This window comes from Furipterus horrens, unplaced genomic scaffold, assembly GCF_987537825.1.
Source record: "Furipterus horrens unplaced genomic scaffold, mFurHor1.1.pri manual_scaffold_5, whole genome shotgun sequence".
Lineage (NCBI taxonomy): Eukaryota > Metazoa > Chordata > Mammalia > Chiroptera > Furipteridae > Furipterus > Furipterus horrens.
In genome coordinates, this window is record NW_028327175.1 from 71,030,291 (window position 1) to 71,051,571 (window position 21,281).

The following is a 21,281-nucleotide window of genomic DNA, read 5'->3' on the forward strand; positions in this document are numbered from 1 at the left end:
TCAGATATAAAAACTAATGGCATCACTCCATTATCAGTCACACACATTGTTAAAAAAGTTATTTTAAGCACCTTACATCTCAACTTTATAGAAGGAGTTTGCATTCAATGAGGGTCTTTCTACTTCCTTCCCTCTGGGACCTGTTTCCATGTTCTCTAGAGAGTGGAAAGTGTTCTAAGGACCACACTGCAGTTCCCCCTGCCCTGTCACCTCAAGTCTCTGAACACTGTCATCTTCACCCCTGCCCGCAACCCTGCCATACACACACAGAAACATACTATTTTTCTTCCCTCTGCCCTTCAGTTTGCTCCTTTTTTATCTGCATGTGCAAAGTATTCACTATGAGAATTGAACTAAAATTCCCTAAGGGCCCAATGACATTTAGCTTCAACTGATTCAAATAATCAAAATTATATGATTAAAAAACCGTGAGCCTCAGCACTTTTTGATATCTCACTAAATTAACAACCCTAATTATACATTTTCCCAAAAGTAGGAAGCAAGAGAAAATTAATTGATTATTTCAAAAGTTGAAAGAAATAGGCAATTCATATTTATCATTTTGTAGAGAAAGAAAATTTAGATTTAAATATTTATGCAATAGACATGGAGGGAGAGCACAAAGCAATATATATAATGAGAAATTATTGAATTATACTAGGAGTTATATACACCTGATCAATATTCACTCTGCAACTACATCCTCACCCTGCTCATCTTCCTTGTTTATCTATAGAAACAGACATGTTCACCACCTAATTTCTCTAGCAATATTCTGCAAATTCCTCTCTCATTTTATAAGATTTACTAAGATTACAGTGACTAGCTATGGTGCTATTTGTGAATCTATTGTCATAGAATGTTCAAGATACACAGTTCTTGAAGTCAAAGTTGCAATTTAAAGAAAAGTACTTACCCAACTGTTGACCAATGCATATTGATTTTTTTCTTGCTAGACTTGTTCCACTTAAAACTGTAAAAACCATAGAAGATACTTAGTTAATAATACTGTATTTTATATTTAAAAGTAGCTAAGAGAATAGATTTTAAAAGTTTTTACCACAAAAAAATTAGCTATATGAAGTGATAGATGTGTTAACTAGCTTTATTGTGGTAAATATTTTACAATATTTACATATATCAAATCATTATTAGGTATACCTTAAACTTACATAATGTTGTATGTCAGTTAAGCCTCAATAAAGTCATAAAATAAAAAATGCTATTTTTTTATTTTTGCACCATTATGCATTCAAGGCACTGGGTATATGGCATGGCAAATAGAAGACTGACAGAAGAAGTCAGCAAATTAATAAATGAATACCAGTGTCTCTGATCCTATCATGGGAGTAACTATTTATGCAAGAAGAAAAATTTTCTGATGAGTAGATTTCATATAAATTTATAACTTGATACTGCTAAACACTATAATGTAGAAAATGGTTCATGGATCCATATTTCAAAATCAAACAAAAGAAATATTTCATTTTGTTTGTAGAATAGGTTACATAACTTATTGATTTAATAAAGTATCAGTAAACTATTGAAAATCTTTAAGAACTTTCCAAAGCATCTCCCTTAACTCTGTATTGTCTTCCATTAGCACTTAACATGCTTACTTTCATCAGTCAATCCAGGAACATAAATTTTACTCAGCTTTAGATAATTCTTTGGTGGAAGAAGACATTTTTTCCCTTCTTGCTAAATTGTAGAAAATTGTTTCCATATGATATCTCTTACTAGAGACTTTGGTCAAAGAGGGTGTTATTTAACAACATTCTGACCTTTAACTCCTATAAGAGATATATCAGAAGTATTAATAAATCCTGGAAATAAATATTCACAGGTACTCTCTACCAAGTCTTAAAATTGACTCTAGTCACTCCCAATTTTGTCTTAGAGACCTCATGAATAAAACTTTTCTACTTCTTATTCTCATTTGTTTCTTATTTTTAAATATTTTTATGTCCTGATATTTTATTAAAAACAGAGGATTGTCCAGAAACAACATCTGGGACTGCTTAACTAATCTAATTTTCTTAGGTTATTTTACTAATGCTAAGTCAATTAAAAAAATAGAAGTGCACTTTATGCTATAGTCCAGGGCGATCATTTGTAAGCTGCTTTATTTTTACTATTTAATTTTTTTTAAAAATTAGAGAGCAGTGAGTCCAATTAGTATTAGCTATACAAACAATTAATTTTACATTAAAAATAAATGGCTACAATTGATCACAATTCTAGTCAATTGCTGGAATTCACTGCTAATTTGGAAATAACAGGGAGCACAGACTCATAAAGAAGATGAGAAATTAGATTTGAGTTGTACTTTAAAGAAAATTATTTGGATTAGTGAAGAAAGAACAGTGATAAAGTTTCACAGTGAATAATGATAAAATGCCTTCATAATGTTTAGAGCTAAGATTAACCTATAAAATAATGTACATTAAAGAATAAATGATCAACAATACACAAGACACATATTTATGAAGGAAAGGTAACTACTAACTATTGTTGAGAGAGAATGCTTGTAAATTTTAAAATTCTGTTATAATCCTGCAGGACATATAAAAGCTCAGATTTACTTTCAACACTTTACAGTATTTCCTAAGTTCTATTTTAATAATAAAAATGTGTACCTAGAAAACAGCAGACTTCTGGCCAAGATGGAGGCCTAGAGAGACACACGATGTCTCCCTCCACAACTAAGAAGGAATACAACTACCTCAAAACTAGAGACAACCAGAAGTTCTAGAAAATCAAGCTGCATGGAAGACCAACAAACAAAGATATAGAGAAGGAATACTCATCCAGACAGGTAGGAGGGGTGGAGCCAGGACAGAGAGGATGTGGTGTGGTGGTGGCAGCAGTGGTGGCAGCAGTGGTGGCAGCAGCAGGCTGGCAGAAAGAACAGTTATACATTTTAAAAAGTCAGGAGGGACACTTGAGGAGCATTCCCAGCTCCTGACCCGACCACACAGCTCATGGTCCCAGCACTGGGAAAAATCAAGCCTCATTGCTTTTGACTGTTCAAACCAGTGGGGGTTGGGGCAGAGGAAGAAACGGACTGTCTCTCAGCAGAGTCTGCTTGCTTTAAAGGGTCCCCATGGTCCTAGAATATCGGCTGATCGACCCACTCTGGGAACAATGCCCAGGGTAACAGCTAGAGAGGCTCCAGTCCCATACAAAAGTGGGAAAAGTGCCAGGAAAAGGAGTGAGTGCTGAGCAAGTGGCATTGTTCCCTCTCAGACTCCTCCCTTACAGACAGCGCCACAACGTGGTGAAACTGGTTGCCCTGTATGGACGAATCCCTAAGGCTCTGCCCCTTACAATGTAACAGGTGTGACAGCTCTACCTAAGACACAGAGGCAAACAAACACCAAAGCCTGGCAACTTGAGGAGAGAGAAGTATGGCCCAAAAGGGGGAGAGGATCAAGGTTCCAGTGGGAGAAATAAGCGACAAGGAGATAGCCAACCTAATAGACATAGAGTTCAAAACACTGGTGATAAAGATGCTCACAGACTTGACAGATATCCTTAAGCATGGCAAATGGATAAGGGAAGAAGTGAAAGCTATTCTAAATAAAACAAAGGAAAATCCACACAAAACCAATGGTGAATGGAGGGAAACTGGGGTTCAAGTCAATGATTTGGAACATAAGGAAGAAAAAAACAATCAACCAACACAGAATGAGGAAACAAGAATTGAAAAAAAATGAGGAGAGGCTTAGGAACCTTTGGGACAACTTAAAACATGCAAACATCTGAAACAAGGGTGCCAGAAGGAGAAGAGGAAGAGCAAGAAATTGAAAGCTTATGTGAGAAAATAATGAAGGAAAACTTCCCAGATTTAGCAAAGGAAATAGACATACAAGTCCAGGAAGCACAGAGAGTCCCAAACAAGATGGACCCAGAAAGGACCACACCAAGACACATCATAATTAAAATGCAAAAAGTTAAAAATAAAGAGAGAATCTTAAAAACAGCAAGAGAAAATCAGAGAGTTACCCACAAAGGGGTGCCTATAAGACTTTCAGCTGATTTCTCAAAAGAAACTTTGCAGGCAAGAAGGGACTGTCAAGAAGTATTTAATGTGCTGAAAAGCAAGGACTTATAACCAAGACTATTCTATATAGCAAAACTATCATTTAGAATGGAAGGTCAGAGAAAGTGCTTCCCAGACAAGGTAAAGCTTAAGCAACTCATCTTCACCAAGCTATTATTATATGAAATGTCAAACGGGCTTACTTAAGAAAAAGATCAAAATTATGAACATTAAATTGACAACAAACTCACAACTATCAACAAATGAATCTAAAAAAAAAAAAAAAAGTCCAACTAAGCAAACAAGAATAGGAACAGAATCATAGGTATGGGCCTCATTTGGAGGGTTATCAGCTGGGAGGTGGAAGGGGGAGAAATGGGGAAATGGTACAGGGATTAAGAAGCATAATTAGTTGGTACAAAATAGACAGGGGGAAGTTATGAATAATACAGGAAAGGGTGAAGCCAAAGAACTTATATGCACAACCCATGGACATGTACTAAGGGGGATGGGATTACTGAAGGGAAGAGAGGTACTGGGCAGAGGGGAACAAAGGGGAAAAGTTGTGATACTGTAACAACATAATCAATAAAATATACTTAAAAAAAGAAAACAGCAGTAATTCAATTCAAAATAAGTATCATGCAGATCATTTATAATGCATTTCTTTTTTTCTTTTTTTTTTTATTTTAGCCCAAGTTCAGTAAATTTATTTTGTCAAAAACAATTGATATCTTGAGCATTACTGAGCCAACAGGCCATCAAAATAAAAAGTTGTCTAAAGTTAAAGGCACAGTACATTAACAAACAAATGATGCTCAGTCACAAAATTATTAATGCAGTTTGGGACGGGGGTTGGCTGGAGGGGAGTTAATCCAAACTTCAGCAATGAAGTCTTCAAACCACCTTCTGAACAGGGCCGCTAATTGTTCCTTCATCTCTTCATGTGACCTTGAGCTCCCTTTAAAAAAAAAAATTCAGTGGAGAATCACAGCTGGTAATGTACTGCGAGTTCTTGAAGCATTTCATAAAATAATGTTGGATCAACTAAAAAGCCATATGCAAAAAATTAGCATAAAAATGGGTCATAGAATTAAATGGAAAATGAAGAACTATAAACTTTTTAAAAGAAAATACAAGAAAAAATATCTGATCTTGGATTTAGTGATAAGTTTTTGACACAATACTGAAAGCAATATTTTATGATAGAAAAATTAATCAATTTGATTTTATTAAATTAAAAGTCTTCTGATCAAGAAGAGTTACTATTAGGATTATGAAAGATAAGCCACATGCAGGAAGAAAAATATAGATAATAACAATAAAAAAATAACAACCCAATTAAAACATGACCGAAAATTCAGCACACACACCTCTCCAAAGAAGATAAACGGTTGGAAAATTAGCTTGTGGAAGGATGCTCACTAGCATTTGTTATTGGGAAAATAACAATTAAAACAATGAGTTAACACTACACACCAATAAGAATCAGTAAAATCTAAAAAACAGACAATACCAATTTTTGGTGATCATTCAGAGAAACAGAAACTTTCATTTATTGTTGATGGAAATGTAAAATGAAACAGCGACTTTAAAAGGAGTTTTGGTAGTTTCTTATAAAACTAAATATTCCTTAACCATATCATTCATCAATCATGTTCCTAGGTATTGAGTTGAACATTTTGTCCAAATATAAAACTGCACACAAATGCTTATAGTAGCTTTATTCATAATCACCATAAATTGGAAGTGATCAAGATATACTTCACTAGGTGAATGAATAAGCAACTCTGTTACAACCGTGATATAGAGTACTATTCAGCATTAACAAGAAATGAGCTATTAATCCATGGGAAAACTTTGATGAGTCATAAGTCTATATTGGTAAGCTAAAAAAAAAAAATCTAAAAAGGCTACGTACTGTATGAGGTCATTTATATGACTTTCTTGAAAAGGCAGAGCTATACAGTTGATAAGTAAATCAGTGGTTGCCAGGAATTCAAGGTAGGGGGTTTGTAAAGGTCAATGTAATGACAATGTAATGTTGAATATATGAAACTATGAATTTGTCAAAACCCATTTGTTTATTTAACAACAGAAGGAGTGAGTGTTAATGTATGCACATTAAAACTGAATAATGTAGGAAGTCAGAAGATCCAGTATGGAATACAGAATGTGATCAAACAGTCTCACAGTATAATAAAAGTAGAAACAGCTTCGCTGAAGGATATTGAGGAAAGGATACTAACCTAACTAACTTGAAAAATGAATGAGGTCTATAAAAGTGCAGGTAAAAGTAATTGTACATAAATATCAGACTAGTTGATAAAGTTATTTCTTATGGATGTATTCTTTAAGTTCTGAGACTACTATACAGTATACAAGGATACTGTATTTATATAATTAAGTAAATATATGGATATAGGTAGTGAGAACCAGGTTTCCCTCCATTAGAATGGGAGGTTGCAGAAAAACAAGTGGAGAAGGCAAGTAAAATCCATGTGGCAATGGAATAGACTGGGAGAAGTGTGTATGGTCTTATTATATGTATTTATAGATATAAATACATAACAAAATCAGTAAATATATAAAATGTATATATATTATATATGCATATATGTCATTCATATTTAGTATGATGGCAAAACATCCCATGAAAAAATAGTTGTTTTTCTCCCTAATAATATAAGAAAGTGATAAAATACTTTAAAGAGTGAGATAATATAGTTTAAAAAACTTAGAAAAATGTCTGACACAGGGTAAGCATTCAGTAATATAAATATCTATTATCAGACAGGTAAATTTGACAATAGGGTTTTGGTGAGTGTATCATTATAGTTATTTGGGTGATGACCAATGTCTTTATCTTTTAATGCAAATTAAATACATTTCAGCCCACATTTCTTTCATTAGAAAAGTACATAGAAATGTCATCTGAGGTCAAGCTAAATCTATGCTATAAAGCCAGGATGAAAAAAATGAATATCTTATTTCCTTTTCTACATGTAAATCATACAGCTTCTATTTTAAGTAACATATCATAGACTCAGGAAATGAAAGGTTGATGAGTTTGCCTGGTTGGTTTTGAGATTTTGCCAAGTTTATTCTTGATTAATATCAAACAAAGAATAAACATTGAGTGTCTAATGTGTAAAGAAAAATTTTCAGTAGCTGTGGTTGCAACAGCTCTACAGTATTCTTATCATTGAGAAGTTAATCATATTCTGGAGAATATAAGTGTAGACACAGTATAAAGATTATAAAGACACTCAGAAGTTCCCTGGAACTCAACTTATCCTTTTACTGAGTAAGAAATTATGGCACTGATGCCAAAATCACTTCCACAATGCCCAGAATCTTGGTGTTGGACCCGGGCCAAATCAGGTCTTCTGATTCTCAGTTTTTACTGTTTTTTTTTTTTTTTTTTTTTTTTTTTTTTTTTTTTTTCCTACTTTATCTCATTTTTTTTTCTCTAGAAGATTGTCATTTAGAATTCATTTCATTTTCAAAATAGGCCTATGTTTCATATTATTGAAGGAAATCATTTCTCTGGAAATGGATTTCTTTTACTCTTTCCCATGTAGTTGAAATAAATTACTTTGTATTTAAACTCATATTGAAATGTAGTTTCTCGGTTGCACAGGCCACATATTAAGTTCTCAAGAGCCCCACAGATGGTTGGTGGCTACCATACTGGACACTGATAGTTCTGTGGGACAGAGCTGATGTACAAAGCCCTTTAAGCACATTATTTATTGAGGAAAAAAGGAGACTTTGAGCTGAAGTGATGGCAATGAGATGCAGAAGAGGGATCTCTCAGAGCTACCTGTTGTAATGCAGAGTGAAGAGAAGGGGATCACTTAAGATGCCTTCCAGGTTTCACCGAAAGGGAAATGGGTGGTACCATTCACCAACAAATTAAATATAGGAGAGCAGGACTTGGGAAAAGGTACAAAATCAGATTTGTACCCAGTGAGTAAGAGGCAACCCTGGGGCAAACAGGCCAGGGGTCTGAGAGACTGCTGTGTCTCAAAATGTGATGGGGAGTCTGGGTGAACTGGCATTCAGGGCAGGCTGTGAGCAGCTCATAAAATCAACAGAATAGTTCCCAATCAGCATTAAACATAATATTAAAATTATTAATATGCTTCACAAAGAATTTGAGTAAAGATCTTTAGAAAAATAACAAAAAACCCAGGAGAAGGGTGACTCAGAAACTAAAGAAAGATCAGAGAGAAGAGAGAAATAATCCAGGGTCAGATGTCAGTGATTTGGTGATCCTGAGAACATGGATGACCTTATCTATGCAATTTCTATGGATTGGCAGAAGCAGAAACCAGACTGCAGAAGTAAATGGGAGGTGAGAAAGGTGGAAATAAAGCAAATGACAGTGGAGACTGGGGACCATTTGTTTCATTTTGTATTGAAGACATGCGAGTTCAAAACGTTCCCAGGAGAGATTATATAGGAAAGGCTTGCTCTAGAACCAGGCTGTCCAATAAAGGAACTTCTAGCCACGTGTGGCTATTTAAATTAGATTGATTAAATTAAAACTACAATTCCTTCATAATACTAGCTCCATTTTGAATGCTTAATGGCAATGTGTAACCAGTGGTCACCATATTGCACAGAGCTAATATAGGACATTTCTGTCATTGAAGAAAGACCTGTTGGAGAGTACTGTTCTAGAAATGTGTTAATTCACCATATTTATGCTGGCTTCCATAAAACCAGCCAGTGCATATCTTTTTTCTACATTAAACTTTTCCCAGACACAGCAGAAAAAACTACTGGGGTATCATATTGCAATATACGCATGATGAGGTCACATTGTCTCAGTGAGTGAGAATTAACCCTGAGAGAGGCCAGTGGCGCTATCAAGGAGGCTACTGAACCTCAGGATGTGGTCTAGGGACAGTCAGGACATTATAGAGTGCCTGGCATATTTTAAATACTCTACAATATTTGGTAAAATGTGTGTGTGTGTGTGTGTGTGTGTGTGTGTGTGTGTGTGTGTGTGTGTGTATACACACATTCAAGGAGGACAAGACCATTGGGATTATTGATTAGGAAATGAGTGCTAAGAGCTGGAGCGCTGCTGCTTTGTGCTTGAGAAGAGTAACAGGGACTAACTGAAGCAGCCAATACAGAGTACATGAAAAAAAAAAAGTGAAAATAAAGGAATAGATAAGAACCTAAAGTATGTTTATTTAGTAATTATTTAGAATAGCTGAAGAAAAGTTAAAACAAAATTTTGAAGTATTGGTAAGCTCACTAATTAGTCTGAGAAGATCATTTAAACTTTAATTGTATTGTGCATTAATTGCTATCACATAAACCATCTTCAGGTGTAAAGCTTATATACCAAGCAAATAAAAAATAACTAAATCATAACTGTAAAATACCAATAACATATAAATTATTTATGTTTGGTATTACTAAAAATAAAGGTCATCTAGACTTCATTTCATAAACCATAGGGAAAAAAAGAAAATAGATATTTCCTCTTTTGGGCCTAGGTTTAAATGTTTTAGTTAATAATTATATATATTTTAAAAGCTTTATAATTCAGTGTTAGAGTATAAAGGAAACTGGAATTACAGAAATTTTGCATCACAAAACCACAGCCTGACACTTAAAACCCTGAAAATCAGGAAGTCAGAATCATTACTAGAAATGCAGGTAAAATACATAGCTCTTGCTTGTTTAATAAAAGGATAAAGCTGTCACTGTTATATAAGTGAGTTTTTTTAACTTAATTGACTGTTTCCCTTTCTGCCTTTCCAGAAAGTCACATATTTTCTTCTTTTGCAGCAACTGGGATTTCTTATTTGCCTTTCACTATTTTGTTTATCGACTCATTTTGATTGGATAGAACAATTTTATATTGCCTCACTTTGCCTAAGCTCTTCCCTTTTCCAAAGGAATAATGATTGCAACTGAGATGATTTTTAAGGTCAAAGAGAAAACGGGAGGCAAAGGTAGGATATTAGTCTTAAGAGACCATACTCTTCTTTCTCTTCCCTTCTGTGGGTACCTCATGAACTGTAAAAACCACAATTTAGGAGCAGAGACGCATTACTCTCAAAATTAATGATTAAAGAGAACAGAACGTGCTTTAGCCATGTTGTAATTATGTTATTCTCATAACAAATGAATTCACATTTACACATTAACATTTAGCTGTGTAGAAATTATTATTATTATTTGTCTTACGTGATACTAATTTTTCTCCATTTTCCTGGGGAATCAACATCTAATTATTTTTCCATTAAACACAACTTTGGTTTTTTTGGTTTAAAAATCTTGTAACTGCCAAAGTAAAAATTTACCATTCTGTACAGTAGTCACAAAAATGTATTTTTAAATGTTTTTATAATAATTAATGAATTTTGAGTATTAACTAAAAACTGAGTTTTTTTTTTTATCTCTGCTGTCTTACAGATTTTCACTAGTCAGTCATTCAAAATCTACTGGAAGAGGGTATTTTAAAAATCAGGAAATCTAAAAATACATTTTTTTTGTTTAATTTTTGACATTAACTTATACACATTCTTCCAGTGTATCATTTTCAAATATGAGAAATCATCCCTTCCTATTTTTGCTTATTACTACTTTCTGAAATGTCCAGAAAGTCATCTCTAATTTTGTTATTGCTTACCTGTTGGGTTTTCCATATTAATATCTTTTAAACTTCTCCTTATCAGGTTTTTCAGTCCCTTTATCATCCCTTTTGAAGTCAGACTCCTTTGATTATCTGATAATTGTAGGATTGAAGCTTCACATACGTCTCCACAGATAATTTTGCCAGTAATGTATATAATGTAGGAAAGAATAACTTCTTTAATTAAAATAATCTTGCTGCCTTCCAAATTTAACTTAAATAAAGACATATTTATTTCATTATTACTTTAGATCTTTATTCAATGTTACTAGTTTTCTTTTTAAAAAAATTTCAGTTTCTCACAAGATGTATTCCTCTTGGTTGCTTGTATTTTTAATACCTTTAGATCCTTTTGGTTAGTTTGTGTACATATATTCTTTTTAAATTTTAAGGTTCATGGGATGAATGAAACAAATGTTCAATAGGAATGTGGGCAGCATGCAATCATTTGTTGATGCTGCTGCTTTAAGCAATGGCTTGAAGAGTGCACTTAGTTGTGAAATACACTTATTTATTTAGTTTTACTTTCTGCCTGATTAGTAAATTTTATCAAATACATGACATAATGAGAAATTGTATATTATTAAAATCAAAGTTGGGTGAATCTTAACTTTAAACTTTCTGCTACCTTCACAAATTCATTACAAAATATGACTTGCTGTTTCTTCCACTATATACTGGCAATAAAAAGCAAATCTTATCTTAACAGAATCTACGGGGAAATTTTTCTCTATTCTTAGTGAAAAACTATTGTATTTCTAACAGTTCTATTTCAATAGAAATCAAATAATGTAACAAAATTTATCCACACTTTGGTTTGACTGCTAAGCAGGTAATAGCCAAATTACCAGGCACATTATACAATAGTCTGAATTCTTATTGATGTATATTATTTAGCACAAGCTTTACCCAAAATATTTTCTTATTGAAATCATTTAGTTTCACTTTTATCTTAATTTATTTTGTTTTTTTCTTAAAGCATGAATTAGTAAAAAGCCATTTCAAAATCTCATGTGGAATGAGGCATGGATTAAGTAAATTAATGAACTAAAATCTCATGGCATACACTGTGTAGATTACATTATCTGAATTATATAAAGTGCTAAACACAGTGCTTTACATGGATGAAAACCCCATTAATGGCATTCATTCTTTCCTTTTCTCTTGTAGTCCCAATTGAGGCCAATTGAGGTCTTATTCTCTTTATCCATTCACTTATCTCAACGACAATTATGCAACTTCAGTATTACAGGGATCTCTATGTATTCCCTTTGGAACTTTGATAAATTTGGCCCAAAGACCCATTTGAAAAACCTGGCTGAACTCATTGGTCTCCTCATTTGCTTTGCCACTATCTTCTTGTAGACATTTAAATTCTACCTCAGTACAATCTTGGTATAAAGCAATGTCCTCCATGTTGTGTGCTGGATGTATTGGAAGACTGAGGCAGGGAAAAGTAGAGAGCTATCTGTGAGGCAATAGAAAACAGGCGAGCTTGTTTGAATAAAGGCGTGTGAAATGGGAGGTGTTTTTTATTAATTTGAGACACTAGACTTTCCTACATGACTCCTACCCCAGTTCAGAGGACTAGAGAATTATCTTTATTGGGATGGCTGGTGTTCAAGTTTGAAGCCATCAGCAAATAAATTCTTGATTTTTTTTTTTTTTTTTTGTTATGAGTCTTTTCTCATTTGTTAAACATAGAAATTAGGCAGATAAAACTGATTTTTTTTTAATTCACCTTGCTTTCACTGATAACGTTATACTGAAGAGTTGATTTTATATGAGAACAACTATTCTACTAGTTCTTTTTAGTTCCTGGATCTAGGTCTTAAAATAGCTCACCCAAGGATTAATTTGAGTATTCATTTGACTGTTAGCACAGGCATACTTATTCAGCATCAGAGCTGGCTTCACAGTTGTCCAGTGTGGAGAGAGGGAATTGAGAAACTGAATCTCCCATACTCATTGTTGTGCATTATATATTAAACACATCTAATTCAGAAATGAAATGTAACCCCCATTCAAGTACTCCATAATGGAGAGGAATAAGTAAGTGGGTCACAGAATGAGGGCATTTAGGCCAGATTCTCACTTTATTAAAAACCAGAAGAATGAAGATATAGAGGGTTGTGAGTGATGATTATGAAGTACATATGATAGAAATATCAGAGTACGGGGGAAACATGCAAATGAACAGATTAAAATACCCTTACATGAATGAGAAGCTGACTTTTGGGGTAGAGAATGTAAACTTGGGTTATCTGTTCCACATTGAGTCAATGTAGGTTGTAGATAAATCATCCTGATAGACAGCATCTTCATTTTCACCATTTGCCCATTGCTGCTCAGAAATAACCTACCTATTTCCTTAGTCAATGACACATTATCCCAGTAGAGTATGAATCCATTGTTTTAATCTATGTTTATCTGGAATTTAGAGAATCACCAAGCTACTGATATTTTTGCTAACTAGTCTTGAATAAAGCTGTCAGGAGCCTGAATAGATATTGTTACCTATACTCTTATTTATGGCATACTCAAGGTAATTTCAGAGAAGGAAAACTCTGACTCCAAAAAACCTCCGCTGCCTTGCGGCATACCTCTTCAGGGGAAGGGCTAAGGGAGTAAACCCCGACAGAAAATCCGGAGCCGGAGTCCCTAAGGCGGTTTGACGTTGTAGTCAACACCGGCAACTCCTGCGGCGCACCTGAAGCCAAGCTGTATTGACTCCGTCTTTCCCTTGGACCCTTCAGCTGCGAAGAGAGGGGGGGTCTGCTGCATGGGCAACAGCAGACCCTCCATATCACCCTGCCCAGGCTCTGTAGCTTCAGCTTCACTGGAGAGGACACTCCAGCGTCATCGCAAGATGTCGATTCAACACGGGAGAAGACAGATACCGTGTCACTCCCGAGTCGGACTGCACAGCCATTCTCGGCGGTGCAGATAGACTCTTGGGAAGCTACACCATCGTCTCTCGAGACGGACGGCTGCCGACGACTCAAGGTAATGAGCTTGTTTACTTAAAATAAGTATGTTCATTTAGTAACTGGTGTTAAGTAGAAGAGTATATTCTGATTCTCCTTTTTTTTAACACTTACTGCTATTTTGTAGACTTCCACTACAAAAGGCTCTGGATTGGTGCCCCTGCATCCAGTCTCTCAAATCCCCAGGATATCATTTACCTACTGCCAGTGACCTTTCTAAAACCAAATTGAATTCTCCTTCATGAATGTGAAAGTACAATTCTTGGCAGGGACTGTGTCAATGTTTTACATTTTAGTGTGCCTGGTGTCAAAGGCATGAGGCTTTGCACATGATTAACCTTCAATCTATATTTGTTAAATAAAACAATTAGTGACCATGTTATCATCTATTTAAAAAAGTTAAATCTTTAAACTTCTCCAATATGTGCAGATTCTTTACAAGATACCCCATTAACTTGCTGAGCTATCCCAATCTACATCCCACACATGTGTTCATTCTTCCATTCATGTGTGCGTTAAGCGTTGTGTGAGCAGGGATATGGCAATAACAAAATAGACACATTCCCTGCCCTTTAAGAGCTTATATTCTTGTGAAGACACACAAGAGAGAAAAAAAACTTGCTAGAAGGTGATCCATGAAAATAAATAGAATTAGGGAAGGAGAATATGGCTGGTTAGGTAAGGACTATCAAATAAGGAGGCATTTCAGAAAAGACATGAAGGAAAGGAAGACGTAAATCATGTAAATATCACAGGGGAAAGTGTTCCAGGAAAGTATGAGGAGAGTGTATGCTTCATCCAAAACATGCTGGACATTAGAAAATGTCCAGCATGACATCAGAGTAAATATTTTGGCTTTTACTTTCAGTGAAATGAAGAATGAATGGAGAGTTTGTTCATAGGACAGATGTGATCTGACCTTTTTAATGGGATTTCTCTGGCTGCTACTGGGTTGAGAAATAATGTCAGAAAAGAGTGACAGGTTGGAAAATAGTTTTAAGAATTTAGCTTAAAATATTCTCAAAATTTGATGACTAAAAAAGTGTTTATATAAAATTATACATAATGTTTATTGCTTTACTGTTTATTATAGCCAAATTTAGAAAAACAAAATAAACGACCAACAATGGAGAATACATGAAATTGAATACAAGCTGGTAAATAAAAATAATATGACAGACTCAGGTGGAGAGCAGGATGACAAGTAGTGGGTGGGAGGAGGTTAGGGGGTTGAGGGATTGAGCCAAAAGGCAAAAGGACTCATGGACATGGACAGCAGTGTGGTGATTGCTGGGGGGAGGTAAAAGGGCACTAGAAGGTAATGTAAAAAAAATACAATAAAGATTAAATTAAAAAAGAAGAAATTTGTCAATTAAAAAATGTGTCTTTATGTAACTAAATAAGGTAAGTTATAAAGGATGTAAACATGATCCTAGAGGGGGAAAAACTTTAGAAATCCTGTATATTGAATTGTTGAAATAGTTCTGCTCTGGCAAAATAAAATTAAAGGAGACTTTCCTTTACTTTTAAAAGTTCCCTTATATAATCTGTTTTATTATATTTATTTAATTATAAGTTAATTTGTTCTATATGTATTGCTGCCTGATGTATGTCATGTTTTTTGATATGCACTGTGGTGATGAAAAAACAGATTAGCTGTGTTCTCCCTTCTCGAGGAGTTTAGAGATTAATCATTTTCTGGCTGTAAATGATTTACCAACAAATAAAACATAATGGGTCAAAATCAGAGTATGTTTGTCATTCTCCTCCACTTACAATTTCCTCACTGTCAGTACTACTCCCAAATATTGCTCTTAGAGATTATAATACTTTTTTGATAGATCCTCAGTATCAATCAATTAATAAATCTTATTATACTTCCTTTATAGTTCCTCAAAAATGACCTCCTTCACCTACATTCAGGCAAAATTTATTCTTGATCCTATCACCCAAACCTTTAATGTTATTATTTCAGTTTGATTATCTTCTCTAATCATGTTCAAATAGAATTTGATAGTTGGTGACTTCCACTTTGTTCAATCGGTGCTGTTATTTGTTAATGTCATGTATAGAAAGTTACCAAGGACACACTTTCATTCATTTTGCATCAATAAATATTTGTTGCCTGAATTTTCTGGTGACTGAATGAGGAGTGTTCTACAGTCATTTGACGTATGCTTTCAGACTCTGTCTACACCAGATTTTGTTTCTTGCTCTACTGACAAACATTATGAATATATTAAACTCAATTGTTTGCCTACTCTGCAGCCACAATTATGCTGTGTTTCAGGCTTTAGATGCTCTAATTGTTTCTGGTCCCCAGTCTCGTTACCTTCTTACCCTTCTCAACCTCCGAATATATGCACCATCTGTCAACTCCTAAGTACTTTCCAACAGAATCCAAAGCAGCATCCCAATATCCTCTTTCATCAGTCTCAGCAATTACATTTGTCAATTTGGGAAATTGCAATAATATTAAGTCATATATAATTGTCATGAATTTAACAAGTAGATCAGGGAGTCAAGAGCTACATGGTTGTCCCATCTTCCTAGTTTGTATTATTGTATTGCAAAATTCAATTTACCCTGCTGTGTTTTCCACACATTTAAAATGAAATCTTAATAACGAGTTTTCCTTGCCCTGTGTCTTAGCTTGCTTCAAAGGCATGTTTAATGAGAGCCAAGGCATCAGCTGCTTTTCAGATATTAAATCATTTGTCCTTTTGTTTTATTTTCATCTCATGTTTTTAGCCAAGTACATATTTTACAAAGTTAATTTACCTTATTAATGTGTTCAATATAGTTCTGTTCAGAAAATATGTATTTTCACTTCTTTAGCATGTCCTCTCTTGGTCCCTTGTCACATCCTAGGGATAAGAGTAAAGTTGAACCTCCCACCTTTTGCCTTCTGGACACAACTCTTTCCCTCATTTGGCTACTAAACAGATTCACTGGAGGTCTTCTTATTTTCCCTTGCTTCTCCTAGAAACCAAGGGTATAATTCTTTCAGGCTTGGTGTTTTGTCAACTTTTAATAGCTCTAATTGCCTAATTATCAGCTTGGGTGTAATTATGAAACCTCCATAGTAAGCTTGTTTTGCGGATATGCACATGTAATATTGCTTGAATATGTAACAGTTTCTGTCTTAAACAAGGCACAGAAAATGTATCGGTGATGATAGCTATTGAACACTACATCGTTCCTTGTTTGGGGGAAAACCATATGTCTTATCATAGTGAGTAAATGGAAAAATGAATAAATCTAATTTTTCATCCTAAATTAGCCTCTAATTTGAAATGTTTATCTTTGTGAATTTACTTGAGCTTTGGCAGTGAGTCCTTAATTTTCTCACAACATTCTGTGAATAACTCATATGCAAATAAATTGGTGTGAATAACCTTGTCCACATTTGAAAAAAGAGTAAAAATAGACACTTCAAATATTTGTTTAACATGGAGATTTTAGTTCTATATATTCAAATGGACAGTGATTGAATTTGTCCCTTTAATTTGTATTTAACTTATCCTTAAATCTTATTTTCAAATTCTATTAAACAGCTACAAATGCTTTACCTTATCAGAAATTATTATTGATAGTACTATGTCTCATGGTCACATAGCTATAGGCTACAAAAAAAAAATAGATAGTATCTGGTTAGAGATGTGAAAATAAAGGTATAATTTTTCCCCAAAATATAACTGACTAGAATGAAGTTTTGGATAACATACCTATTACATTGATTGATTTGGTCTGGGTCTTCTTGATTATGGGGGAATTCTCAGTTTGTATGCCATTATTTGAATAACTATACTGTCTTATAGTATTATATATTCAGTGAAATTAAATAATAACAGAGGTGTGGTTTCCTAATTCTTCTTTAAATACATTTTGACTACCCATTAGCCCATTAGCCCATATAGCATCTATTTAACAAATGTATTTTGCATAAATGTATGATCACAAGGAGAAAAACATGAGGCAAGGAAGGAATACATTCATTTTTACTAATATTCTGGGTCATAATAAATAGTAGAGGTTGATGGTTATGTGAAAATATTGTGTGGGCTAAAAGTTTGTTTAGTTTTCCTATAAAATAAAAGACACGTTTTTCATTTTTACCAATAACTTTATTGATTTAGATATTTTGATTATGTCATCTATCTGTCACATGGTATAACATTTATTGTTCTCAATTAATGTCTCGATTTGATCGCTATCAACTTCAACCTGTCTACCTGACCATGGAGCATCACCCAGAAAGAAATATCCAGCATGAAACTTTGCAAACCACTTTTGACATGTTCGATCAGTTACAGCACTTCTCCATACACTGCCCAAATCTTTTTGTGCATTTCATTTGTGTTTTTACCTTTCTTTTGTTTTGAAATAATAAAGTGTAATACACCAAAAATGTTGCATATTTTCTTCCATCTTCACTATTAAAATGGCTGTACAAAAATTCACCGATTTTGTTGTATATTTTTTAAGTGCATGGTGATATGACAGCTGTCATAATACAATCTAACAAAATTGTTTCAAATGAAGTTCAAGATAGCTAAGCACTACTGGAGCCATCTTATGGAAAAAACCAAACAAACTTTTTGGCCAACCCAATAAAATTCACTTCTTACATTTTATAATGGATTATTTTATTCAAAGTGCTTTATAGCTATTAATCCATTCACTTCAATTGTATAACTTGACACTTTGCAGCTGCAAAGTACATAAAGGTAAAATCAGACAGGGAGTTATTCTGAAACCATATATGTGTCTACCTATTTGATGGCATAAAATTCTGACTATGTAACTAGGGTAGCATGACCAGGACTTCCTCAGTAGTTATATTAGTGTTCTCTTGCTGCATAGCAGATTACCACAAACTCGACCATAAAGCAAGATCCATTGTTTCCCTCACTGATTCCATGGGTGAGAAGTCTGGGTTTGGCTTAGCTGGGTTCTCTGCTCAGGTTCTCACAAGGCTGTAATCAAATTGCGGTCTTGTCTGAAGTGTAGAGATCATGTAGGTTTTGGCAGAATTCAATTCCTGTGGCTGTAGGACTGAGGTCCTGGCTCCTACATGCTGTCTCCAGTGCTCTGACAGGAGGTCTTCTCCATAGATAATCCACATTATAGCTGTTTGCTTCTTCAAGGCCAGCGGGAAAGCAACTCTGCTGCTTTGAGTTTCTTCTTTCAAAAATGGTCTGGATCCTCTTTTAAAGGATTCACTTCATTAGGCTGACCCAGGATGATCTCCCTTTTGATTAGCTCAAGGTCAATGTTTTAGAGAATTTAATTGCATCTGCAAAATTTCTTCACTTTTGCCATATTCTGTTGGTTACAGAGTCTTCCTACATTCAAAGAAAGTACATTATATAGAGGTGTGGATATCAGAAGATAGAAATCACAGGAACCTTAGAATTCTGTATATTACAGTGGGATTAGAGCTTATTTATTTCTCTGCTCACCTTGACCTCTGATCATTTTTTACCCACTGCATTGAAAAACTACTAAGTCATTGATTGCTTTCTTTAAGCAAGACGTCATGCGCATACTCTAAGGATGCAAAGATAAAAAGACCCCAATCTATACTTTAAAGGGAATTAGTTTAGCGAAGAAGAGAGAGAAAGCAAACACCACCCATCAAAATTTAATACAAATCAAACTGTGCTCCATTATCAAGGCTCAAAAATAAATACTGTGGGAATTATGAGGAGAGAGGTGATATCAGACTAAACAGTGTATGGATCACTTTATAAATTAGTCATTGCCATTGGCATGTAGAGAGTTGCTACCTTAAGCTCCCATGACTAAACGGAACAGGAGACAAAGCATAGACTTTAAAGATTCATATTTGACTAGTGACTAGGTAATATTAAGAGGAAGATCTTAGCTTATCAGCTACTTAGAGTAAGAAGAAATGCCTATGAGAGCTGTCTATAAATGGAAAGGCACACATTAAGGGGCATTAAATATGATTTTCTGAAATTTGTCTTAAGCCTGAATTCCCACTCCTTAGGAAGGATAAATTAAGAGGTTCCTTAATGAGATTCTTTTCCATACATTTTGTGAATGAAATATTCTTAAAAAAATCTCTCCTAATTATTTTTACTATACTATACCTTTAAATTATATTTTTATTTAATTCTAATATTCTTCTAAATTTAAAAGACTGATCATATTTTTCTATCTAGGCAAATGGATCAGTAAATACTCAAAGTGTGCACATTTCAAAAATGAACAACCATAGGAACCAAGATATGGAAACAAGAGGTAGGAGGAGGCTTTTGAAGTAATCAATGAAAATACTCTACTCTTTCAGTTCAGTTGATGTTTTTTACTTTATTCTATAACATTGTGGAATGTCCTCAGAAAATTTTTCCTTTTAATTGATACATATTTAGTTTTAAATAAATTAAATTAACATAATAAAATTAAATAAGTAATTTGGAAAAAGGTAAATATCTCTACAAGAAATAATAATTATCTATAAATCACTATCTAATATAAGCAGGTAGCCAATTTAGATTGTATTCCACCTTATCATTTTTGGTGCCTCCTTGACTCACAGAACTCCTAATATCTGAAAAATGAATGTCCATGCCTACTCTTCATTTTAGGTCATGATATAAGGGAAAAGACTGAATAAAGTGGGATCCTACAGCTGCTCCCTCAAGCATTTATGAGTTAAACATTTACTAAATATGGAACAGAACTCTTAGCACCCCTTGCTTTAATTTATTTTTTTCAATGTCATGCTGCTTGTAATTTTGAATAACTGCTTTTGCCTGCTGGGAGGAACAGTAACCACTGAACGTTGTGTTTTTTCTCAAATCCTATTTGTTGTTATGGAAACAGCATCTCTATTAAGCTTCCTGCTGTACAAGGGTTGTAGAAAATGTTACTTAAAATGTTCGCCAGCAAAGGAAAAGGGGAAGATGAATTCAAACAATACCTGACTATTTCTGTTATAGGACATGAAGATGGTTGAAATATAAACACTGATGACTGGACAACCTTATTATACCAAATCAATACATTGAATGAGAAAGAGACTATTGTGTTGGTATAAAAATTTTATTAAAAAGTAGAGTGGGCTATTAAATTTTACAGAGTTCAAAATGGTTTTGAGTTTATAATATAAGAAGTTTTTTTTGATTTGATGATTTCATGATAGATAAAGCATAGAGTTCACCTAGGTGAGTTGGATTAACTGCTCTGTTATTTTACAGAATGGTCTTTCTGCAAAAAAATGAATTTGTATTTAGGCAACACAAGTGCGTGTCATTCTTCTATTACAAAATGTGACAGAAGAGTTGTCTTAATTTACTTATATAATTATACATTTGGTGATAATGCCTATGACTGTGCATAAGAAATTTGTATACATTTATATTTGCAATACAATAGACTTCATTGGCTACACTTCAGTATTTTCAATGGAGAATAACATTTAAATGGAAAAAGTAAACATAATAAGGCTCAGTCCCTATCAAACAAAACTTTTATCCTTCCATCTCCTGTCCCTGTGGACAAATTCTAAGAATGAAACATGTTTACACAATATAATTGAGTCTCAATATCACTT